Source organism: Neolamprologus brichardi, chromosome 16 (assembly GCF_056152115.1).
Source record: "Neolamprologus brichardi isolate AB-2024 chromosome 16, ASM5615211v1, whole genome shotgun sequence".
Lineage (NCBI taxonomy): Eukaryota > Metazoa > Chordata > Actinopteri > Cichliformes > Cichlidae > Neolamprologus > Neolamprologus brichardi.
This window is the reverse complement of record NC_142119.1, coordinates 14,799,705-14,810,000: the sequence shown is the minus strand read 5'-3', so window position 1 is coordinate 14,810,000 and position 10,296 is coordinate 14,799,705. Positions and strand designations below refer to the sequence as shown.

The 10,296-nt window shown below is 41.2% G+C and overlaps 1 protein-coding gene and 1 pseudogene across 2 annotated transcripts in view; one reads left to right on the top strand and one right to left on the bottom strand.

Moving 5' to 3' along the window:
* The window catches only part of itgb2 (integrin, beta 2), a 32,317-nt gene extending 31,367 nt beyond the window's left edge, over positions 1 to 950 (bottom strand). The window contains exon 1 of one of the 2 annotated variants that reach the window (XM_006805842.2): positions 917 to 950. The gene's annotated coding sequence lies outside the window, so the exon portion shown is untranslated. The remainder of the gene's footprint in view (positions 1 to 916) is intronic. The other variant, XM_006805844.3, reaches the window with a different exon arrangement.
* Positions 951 to 4,868: 3,918 nt separating this feature from the next.
* On the top strand, positions 4,869 to 9,448 carry LOC148098207 (uncharacterized; annotated as a pseudogene).
* Positions 9,449 to 10,296: the final 848 nt, after the last annotated feature.

Genomic DNA, 10,296 nt, shown 5'->3' with positions numbered 1-10,296 from the left:
TTATAGCTATACACAAGTTCTAGAAATCACCACTCCTATTCACAGATGAAATAGTCAGTGTTCATTTCCACGTTTGTCCTAGCAACTCCTGTAAAGCAAGTCTACCACATTTCTGTTTAACCGTCACCAGTTGATCCGCGACTCCAGTTAATCTCGAACACCGGACAATAAAAGAAGAAAAAGAATTTTAAACGATGAGAACACTTTGTGTTGTGGTACGGCTACTAAGAATAAGTATTAAGTTTGAATCTGAAACGAAACGAAACCGAAAGTGAACGCCTTGAATTGGGTTTCCTGAGTTGTTGTTGTCGTTGTTTTTCCTTTTACTAAGAATTAACAAAAGTCTTTATAATGATCTTTATACAGAGCTGGAGTATTACCTGCTCTGGAGCAGCAAGGAGTTAACCACCGTCAAAGAACAGAAAATCCAGGGTTAGCCCAGAAGTAGTAGTGTATCTCCCACTATTATTATTATTATTATTATTAGTAGTAGTAGTAGTAGTAGTAGTAATAGTAGTAGTAGTGTTTTAAACTTGTTTTCTGTCTTACCTCACTATATTGTGCAGTTGCTAATATTTAGATGGTTATTCCTTGATTTTGATATTAAATGATTTTATAATAATGTTAGTGCACTATAGCATTAATAGATCACCATAAAACAGAACGCCTGCACTGTTCTTGCTGTCCTCATATCACATTTGTAGGTAGACTAAAGGACTTTTCTATAGGAAATAGGAAATAGCAGGCTAGATGGAGCAAAAAGAGTTTTTTTTAACTATTATTTTTATTGAAACCTTATTGCAATAGACAAGTTATTCAGAACTAAAGCTGCTTTCCAATAGCAGGTTGGTAAAAGTCAAAGCCTCTAGGGGAGACTCTGACAGCACAAAAACAAGAATGTTGCATTAGCACTCACCCTGCCTCAGCTCCACTTTTCCTCTTCCTGCTCTCAACACTAAATGGAGGCTGAAAGGACTTTCACTTTGGCTGCCATTTTCTCCTCCCATCTGCATTGAGAGGAAATATTTTTTCCCCAAAACTTTATTAGCAATTGCCAACTATATACAGAACATCTTAATGCCAGGAATAAAAGTGAATAACAGTGGAGAAATACTAAAAGAATAATAACAGAACAATAATACAAAATAAATATAATAGAGAATCACAACTTTACATAACATTTCTACAACATATCATTCATTTTAATTGCCTCTTTGTTTGCAAGTACTTTGACTGTGGTGCTGCATTGGAGAAGTTCTTGACAGACGTGATTAATATGTGGTTTGGTGAATATGATATTTTCCCAGGAGCAGCAGAAGTTGAATGAAGCAGGTGAAATTTTTTTTCCTCAAAACATGATACAGTGCCCTCATTGAGATATTTGTTAAGTTTTCTGCCTAATATAATGTTGTAAACAGTGATGGGAATAACAGCGTTACAAGTAACACCGTTACTAACGCCGTTACTTTTTTCAGTAACGAGTAATCTAACTAATTACTATTTCTATTACAACAACGTTACCATAAGAAAATGCGGTGCGGATGCGTTACTATTTTTCAACACACACACACACACACGGTTGAAGCTGTCTTCCGCTTACTGGGAGGTAGGAGGGCAAAAGAATCGCACGAGTGCTGCTGATTGGCTGAGTAAGAGTAAGGTAGTCATGGAAAACCAATCAGAGGTAGACTTGGGCAGATGTTCACATACAAACAGATAGCACAGTAACAAAAGTCATGGAAAGCCCGGATAAATCGAGGTGGAGGTACAGACATTATTTTTCACTCAAAGAAATAAAAGGCAACAATCTGTATGTAAAATGTAGCCTATGCCCTGGAACAAAGTGCCTTTCCACATCCGTTACTAGCAATTCAAATCTTACGAAGCTCAACGTCACATGCCCAAGAATGATGGTGTTGATGCTAGCAGGCGCAGCTCAAACCCAGGTAAGGCTAACATGAGCTCAGCGAGCAATGGAGGTGGAGTGATGCAATCCAAGCAGTCTAAGCTTGATTTCTCTTCTCCACAAACATCTGTGACTGTGACACAGACTGAATTAAACAAATTGATAGCCATGTATGTCGTTGAGAACATGCTGCCTTTATCAACAGTTGAGTCAGATTCCTTCAAATCTCTTATTGCCAAGATACCAGCAAGAGGAGGGGTCGGCCCGCCATGCAGAAAGACTTTTTCCAAATACATAGACACCGATTATGCTAAAATAAATGTTGAGCTCAAAAAGACATTTAGTGAGTTAGGATACGTCTCTACTACAGCAGACATCTGGACTGCATATAATAAAAGCTATCTTGGTGTAACAGTACATTGAATAAATCCTCACAGCATGCAGATAGAGAAAGCAGAAGATTCAAGGGTCACCATACGCATGATAATATTGCTGTTGAGTTGGACAACATTCACTCACACTATGGCATGTCCCACAAAATAACATCAACTGTGATGGACAATGGCTCTAATTTTGTCAAGGCCTTCAAAAAGTACCAGCCAGTTTAGAAGGATGAGGACGAGGTAACTTTTACAAACAGTGTTGGTGATGATAATGACAATGATGATAATGTAGGTGTGATGATCACTCTGCCGCCACACCAGAGATGTGCATCACACACATTAAGTCTTGTTTCTTGTAATGATGTTGACAAGTGGCTACTTTCACAAACAGAAACAAAAGCAGTATTTAGAAGTGCTACCACAAAGTGCACAGGGTTATGGAACAAGGCCAGTCGTTCAACAGTGGCTGCAGAGACAGTGGATGGAATTATTGGAAAGAAACTGCTAGTTCCTTGCACTACAAGATGGAATTTGTTTTATGATTCCTTGCCTCGAATCTGTGAGATTTCTCTGGTTGAGCTGAACACCATCTTCTCCAAGTTTGGGTTGACAGCCATGACTGAGCGGGAACATCAGTTCATCAGGGAGTACTGCACTGCCATGAGGCCACTTACAGTGGCCCTGGACATTCTTCAGGGAGAAGACAACACTTTTATGGGATACTGGAGACATTGATGTTTAAGACCCTGGAGTTGAGCAGTGACCTGCAAATTCTTGAAAATCTTCCAGAGGCAGTCGTCACAGTAAGAACTTGTGTTTTTAACCAATTACCCAACAATTGCATTTTATACATATGGATGGAAAATGCATATTGTTAGTTTATACATCTTATTCTATGCTTTAGAGTTGTATGACTAGAGATCAGACCTTTTGCTGTAAAGAAAGAACAGAAACCATGTACTTTAAAAAGAACAATTCTGAAAAATTTAATGTCAAATGCAATATATTTTTAAAGATGCACATGATATATAATGTGGTGTGTGGGTTTATGTGTATAGATAGGTTGTATAATATATGCTTTACATACTTTACTTTCAGAAAACAAGATTTTCAGAGGTGTTGGAAAGTGAAGATGCTCCCTTGGCTGCTGTGACTCTGCCCAAGTTCAAACTACATTGGCTGCGGACACAGGAAAGGAAAGACAAGGCCAAGGCAAGTCTGCTGGCAGGGTGCCGGAAAATTGTCCTTGACAAAGACCAGCGAGCAGGTACCAGCACACCAACATGCCAACTTAGCACAGACTCAGCCACAGAGGATGACTTTTTTTCCTTTGAAGATGAGGACGACACCTCTGCTACTGCAGAAAGTCAAGTCATAGATTATTTCAAATCAGGATCACATGGAATGGACTCTCTGAATAGATATGTACTGATAAGGAATATTTCACTCAGATACAATGCAGCCACGCCATCCAGTGCCCCAGGAGAAAGACTCTTTAGCCTTGGACTGTTTAGCTCGTCTACTCTCCAAAGAGGAACAGACTCTCTGATGAGAAATATGAGAAGCTCCTTGTTTTGAGATACAACCACTGTTTTTTTAACGGCTAGGATGAATGGATGTAAGGGGTTTGTGGATGTGGCAAATAAGAATTCTTCATGTTTTAAAAAAGCAGAGGACATTAAAACAGGCTCTCTAATATACATCTACTGCAAGAACAAATAGATTGTAAATGGCCATGGAGTTGACACTTTGTATTACCTGTTTACATTTTTATACCTTATAAAAATGTTTTAGTTTTATTATACAGTGTACTTTTTCAGTATTAAATTGAAATCACCTCAACTATTTACTTTTGCATTGAAGAAAATACTTGTTCTCTAAAGCTGTTACAGTTTGGCTCATTTAATTTGCACTACATTGCTAAAAGCACAATTTAATTTAATACTTATTTGATAGTCAGCTGCAGCCTGTTTATGTTTTATTGTATTATTTATTACAATTTTTTAAAAATAATTCTCTCTACAATTATAAAATATTATCTGATTGGTGTTTTGTCATATTATCACAGTAACATTTGAATAGTTTGTATACATATATATTAATGTTTACTGTTAGTTCTTTCTGTTAAGTGCCTATTTACTTCAATTATATATTTAGTTTTATAACAGAGAATTGTATATATGTTTTAGTATGTTCAAGTATGTTTAGTAATTTATTTTTTATTGCTTTAGTAACTTTGATTAAGACTGGATTCAAATTGTTTTACATATTTAAACATTTTTTAAAGATTAATTACTTAATTATGTAATTAGTAATTGAGTTACTCAGTTACTTTTTTGAAGAAGTGACTAGTAACTGTAACTAATTACCTTTTCAAAGTAACTTGCCTAACACTGGTTGTAAATCATTATAACACATATATACACTAATGAAACAAATGATATATTTTACAGATGATTTTTAGTGTATAACTCATATGTTACGACCCGGCTCAAAGCCGCAACATAAAAAAGGAGACAAATACCAGAGTATGGGTGAGAAGAGGTTTTATCTTAAAATGGAAAACCAGGTTGGCTAAAATGGCCGATGCCACCAAGGCAAAGACAAGTGAGCTCTCTGGGAAGCTTGCCTCAGGTATGCTTTTATCCACACCTGACTATGTGTGGCCAATTAGCACCAGCTGAAAACATTGAGGAGATTAGGGGCTGCAGAGGGACGTAACACATATTAAGAACATATTATAACTGAGAGAGACTATGTGAGGCATACATACACAAAAATCTGAGACTCCCCACCATTTGTCCTTAGAACTGAAGAAGCTTCTCGGATGAGAGGTGAAACGTCTTCAAGCAACTTTTCTTTGCAAGCTCCTTTGACTACGATGACCTGGATGACTGAGAACCTTCACAGACATGTGTAAGGTATAAAAATGCCGCAACAGTTACTGAAGAGCAGGCAGAAGCTATTGAAGGACACACAAGACTTCAGCACAAGAACCCTGATTGGTTTCGATGGCGTGCCGGGAGAATCTGTATGTCGGTGATTGAAGTTTAGAAACTCCCGCCCAAAGTGTGGTTAATCTTGTGTGCTACCCTGAAAAGTCTATGTGTATTGTGCGAACAACATGGGAACTGGAGCATGAGGAGGACCGGTGTAAGGCCTACACCGAAAAAATTGCAGCCCTTCACCACAATCTGCATGTTCGTTGTGCGCTTTTATTGTGAACACACGTTTTCCTGAACTTGTGAACTTCCTGAGCATCTCCTGACGGACTCACTATGAGTGAATGTTGTGGGAAGGAGTGCTTGGAGATAAAGTGTCCTTTTAAATACAGAATGTACAGCCTTAAGCAGGCATTGGATGCGCAGGCTAAAGACTTCTGCCTGGAGCTAGCTGCAAATGGACTTCACTTAAAGAGGACGCACCCTTACTACTCTCAAGTAGTAAGGGTGCGTCCTTTGTGACCAGCACTACGCACTGTGACCTCGTTGTATGGGCCCAAAGAGACATGGCTGGTACGCATCTTCCCTGATGTGGACTTCTGGATACCACGGAGAAAGCACAGGAGTTCTTCAAAAAAGTGTGCCTTCCTGAACTTGTTAGAAATTTTTTCCTCTATGTGTGGTGCAGCTCTGAATATCTCCTAATTTTTTCTTTTTGGGGTCTAGTTTTATCCCTGATGTGCCCAGACATGTTCGCAATTTGCTTTCACTACTTTTGTACTTACAAAGTACCACTTTACAAGATTTAAATAAAGAAACAAAATTATTTTTTTCTGACATTCATTACTTTTATTACAACAATTTCAAAGGTGATCAAAGTAGTTACAGTTAGGAATAAGTGTCAGTTACAGTTTACAAATAAAATAACGTTTTTATAACATAACTCACAACCAACTGTCTTGAAATTACTATGTCTTAAGAGAAATAATCACAATACATACAGCACACACTGTTTACGAATGTTTAACAGGAGCAAGTTTCAGTTGTCTCTGGTTTTACCACCACACTGGGACACATGTTCACCAAAACGCAGCAAACCTTCACTATTTTATCAAAAAGGGTCACATCTTCACCCTCACATGGAAGTAGTAGATGGATTGGCATCGTGGTATGTAGCTTTTTGAACTTACTGCGCAAACTACCTATTACTCGCTCGACATGAATTCTTAGGTGGGCAATAGCTCTCGTATTCAAAGGAGCTTGCAAAGAAAAGCGTCTGGACTTCTTTAAGTTACTTGAAGACGTTTCACCTCTCATCCGAGAGGCTTCTTCAGTTCTAAGGTCAAATGGTGGAAAGTCCCAGATATAAACCTGGTGGGAGTGTCCCCCCACAGAGGGACAAAAGGACCCCCTGATGATCCTCTAATCGCCTGAGCCAAGGTGTGGAACTGGGTGTGGGTCCCAATCAGCCAGAGTTTCGGGTGAGTTCATTGTGAAACCTGGCCCCACCTTATCATGCGAATTCCTGAGGTCAGATGGCCCAGGGTGTGAGTGGGCGTTAAGGTGTCTGGGAAGGGATCTCAAAACTGGATTATAGATGGCAGAGAGTTGGTGTCGTAAACCACCGCCTCTGTTCAAAGATGGTCGCTCACAGTGGACATAGATGGCTTCTTTCACTCCTCTTTCAAACCATCTGTCCTCTCTGTCCAAAATGTGAACATTGGCATCCTCAAAAGAGTGTCCTTTATCCTTAAGATGCAGATGGACGGCTGAGTTTTGTCCTGTGGAGGTCGCTCTTCTGTGTTGTGCCATGCGCTTGTGAAGTGGCTGTTTGGTCTCTCCAATGTAGAGGTCTGGGCATTCCTCGCTGCACTGTACAGCATACACCACATTGTTAAGTCTGTGTTTTGGCGTTTTGTCTTTCGGGTGAAAGACACCCGAAAGACAAAACGGTGGTTTACGACACCAACTCTCTGCCATCTATAATCCAGTTTTGAGATCCCTTCCCAGACGCCTTAACGCCCACTCACACCCTGGGCCATCTGACCTCAGGAATTCGCATGATAAGGTGGGGCCAGGTTTCACAATGAACTCACCCGAAACTCTGGCTGATTGGGACCCACACCCAGTTCCACACCTTGGCTCAGGCGATTAGAGGATCATCAGGGGGTCCTTTTGCCCCTCTGTGGGGGGAAACTCCCACTAGGGTTATATCTGGGACTCTCCACCATTTGACCTTAGAACTGAAGAAGCCTCTCGGATGAGAGGTGAAACGTCTTCAAGTAACTTAAAGAAGTCCAGACGCTTTTCTTTGCAAGCTCCTTTGACTACGATGACCTGGATGACTGAGAACCTTCACAGACAATAGCTCTCGTATCTTCTATGTCCCTGGCATCAAGTTGACAGAAGCCCTTTGTAAATGCAGAGATCTTAACCTCCGCACACAGCATCTCTGATGTCAAAGCCTCTGTCAGCCAAAACTACATGCCCTGGTGACAGCCTTTGAAGAATACCACATTTCTCTGTGATATGTTTGTCTGATGCTCACCCGGACTGGCGCTCTTTGTTGCTGTCGTTGCGTTCTCCGTCTGTGATGGTCAGAATTAGATGTTAGGATTTTGGAGTGCTCCATATGCAGTGTTGGAATCCAGTCAGGATTTGTCTCATCCATTACATAGGCTGGTTTACCTACAATTACGCAAAATAATTAGTGAATCTATACATAAAAAGCATGTCTGTGAATTCACTCGGTAGGATGTTTGTTCTAATCTTCTATGACCTCTGACCACATCAACATTAAAACTAATAGGCTATAAAGCTTGATATGTACATATTTAGAACTTACTGGAATAAAAATGTCTGGGGCACCAACAGATAATTGGAGATGGAAGAGAACTTGATATCAGGTCTTTTCACAGCTGCTATCCAGGCTAGACGCTGTCTTTTGGTTACATGAGCTCCCTCATGTTGCTTCCAGGTGGGGAAAGAATGAAAAAAATAAACCATTTTCAGGCTTGTTCCCTTGCCGGTCGCGTGATCTGACATTACAACCGATCATACAGCAAGTACGAACCAAAGCTGAAGTTCTCCGTGTGCTTTCGCTCCTCTTTTGCTAGCGCTATTTTTGACCCAGAAATATGGGGCCTCAACCAAAAATCCTGGCCACGCCCCCTCCCGTGACATCACGCTCCAAAGCCCTATGGACAGTGTAGTCCTGCAAATGTGTTGGTGGAGCAGCTCATCTGAATGATTAAAAAAACCAACCCACCAAAAAAGATAAAACAAATAAAAAATAGAGGAAAGAGAAAGATCAGCATAACCACTTCCTGTCTCTGTTCATAGCTGACTGTGTCCTACTGCCCTTTGATACTCTCAGAAATGTGGCTGTTAGTGGATTCTTGGGAGTTGTGTGTGTGTGTGTGGTGTTTTGGTGGTTGTTTTTGGCACAGGTAGGTGGGACAGTGATTTGCGGAATCCCCGGCACACCTGCGGCGCATATGGACCACAGACACCTGCAGAGAGTGATAACAATTGTGGAGAAGATCACCAGGACTCCAGAGTCCAGAGGAGAGCTGCCTCCATCCTCAAAGACCCCACACACACACAACACGGACTGTTCACACTTCTGCCCTCGAGACGAAGGTTTAGAAGTGTGAAATCTAGAACATCCTGACTCAACAACTACACCTAGCTGCTCAGCAGGTGAGATTCTATTTCAACCCACCAAATTCCCCCCACTTTGGTGGTGGCTGGGAGAGAGAGATTCGCTCCTTGAAGCAGGCTCTACAGACAACTTTAGGGGCATAGACTGTAACTGAGGAGGTTCTGCAGACCCTCCTCGCCGAAGTGGAGGGTATTCTAAATTCAAAGCCCCTGGGCTATGTTTCCTCAGATGTAGCTGATGCACACCCTGTTACTCCAAATACCCTGTTGATGGGGCGGCCAGATGTGTCTCTCTCCCAGGTTGTCTACCCTGAATCGGAGATATTGAGTAAACGGAGATGGCGCCACAGCCAGGTCTTAGCTGAACACTTCTGGAAGCATTTCATTAAATATTATCCTCCTGCACACCAGACAGAAGTGGCAATTCGAGAGTCCGGACATTCTTGTGGGTGAAGCCGTTATGATTGCAGATCCCCAGCTTTCCCGTTCACTGTGGCCTTCATGGCGAATCACAGAAACCTTCCCAGGACCAGATGGACGGGTCAGAACTGTGAAGGTGGAATAGAGAGGGCGTGCATACACCCGACCTCTCACACGGCTTGTTCGTCTTCCTGCGGCTGTTAAAAAGTCCTCCTGTCAAGTTATGCGTTACCTGCACGGGAGGAGCATAATTCCCCCAGGGTGTGCATCCGTCCTCTCCTTGCTGTGGCAATTAACAGTGTAGTCAGAGAGTAACGCTGCTGCAGGCAAGTTGTGGACTTTAATTGAATCGGACTAAGACGGGCAAGTGTGTGTACATAGACCCAGTAAGTCACATTGGGAACATATTTTATTTCTGTTGCAGTTAATGTACCAATGTAGACACCTGTTACTATTACATTGTGTGTTAGCAGCTATGCTGTAGGAATAAAGTAAGTAGTAGCCTGGCTCCACAGGATATTCCTCATTTCTAAGTTGTTTCAGTTATTGTGAAGAGTTAATGGTCACAAAGATTTTACCTGATGGAGTTACTAAGCTAGCATACGAATCAGTTCTTGTTTATAAAGCCTGCATACACATGGCGGCCTTTGAGTGAGCAATTGTGTCCACTAGAGGGTGGTGTTGACTCACAAATGAGGGAATTGGCCTAAATTGATTATGATTCTGTGTCTATGCCATCCTGTTATGTTATTATGCTAAGCTCCTTCCTGGTATCTGGTTCTGTCCATTTGTAATCTGGTAAGGTGTTCTCTGTAATACTGAAGTGTGAGAAATGCTAAACAAGAGAGAGAGATGTTTATGTTATTTCTTATTTGTATTAATTGCAGAACCACATTTTTACTTGCCAGCGAGAGTGTGTGTTGGATATGGGCTCGTGGTAAATAAAGGTCTTCCACTCTGTCATCATTTCCCGTCTCTGACC